Source organism: Engraulis encrasicolus, chromosome 24 (assembly GCF_034702125.1).
Source record: "Engraulis encrasicolus isolate BLACKSEA-1 chromosome 24, IST_EnEncr_1.0, whole genome shotgun sequence".
Lineage (NCBI taxonomy): Eukaryota > Metazoa > Chordata > Actinopteri > Clupeiformes > Engraulidae > Engraulis > Engraulis encrasicolus.
This window is the reverse complement of record NC_085880.1, coordinates 15,347,148-15,347,441: the sequence shown is the minus strand read 5'-3', so window position 1 is coordinate 15,347,441 and position 294 is coordinate 15,347,148. Positions and strand designations below refer to the sequence as shown.

Below are 294 nucleotides of genomic sequence, written 5' to 3'. Positions count from 1 at the left end.
TATTAATTACAAATTCTGTATTTAAGTGGATGATTTGTGAATTTTCCTAGCAGCACTAATTACACAAGGATAATCATCTCTCTCAGTACACACACACACACACACACCTGAATGTGTGAGTGTAACATACATGCACGCACGCACACACGCATGCACGCAAGCGCACGCACGCACACGCACACACACAGGATGGAAAAGCACAATTGAAGAGAAGAAACAAAAACACGAAGCCAGCAGAGATGAAATTCCTTTTAATGAACTTTGGCTTGATAATGCACAAATAATACTTCATAT

At 39.8% G+C, this 294-nt stretch overlaps 1 protein-coding gene across 2 annotated transcripts in view; it reads right to left on the bottom strand.

Annotated features, from left to right (window-relative positions):
* Window positions 1-236: 236 nt before the first annotated feature.
* The window catches only part of zgc:123010 (uncharacterized protein LOC641500 homolog), a 31,462-nt gene continuing 31,404 nt past the window's right edge, over window positions 237-294 (bottom strand). For both annotated transcript variants that reach the window (XM_063192129.1, XM_063192130.1), the window contains exon 16: window positions 237-294. This exon is cut by the window's right edge and continues 2,037 nt beyond it. The gene's annotated coding sequence lies outside the window, so the exon portion shown is untranslated.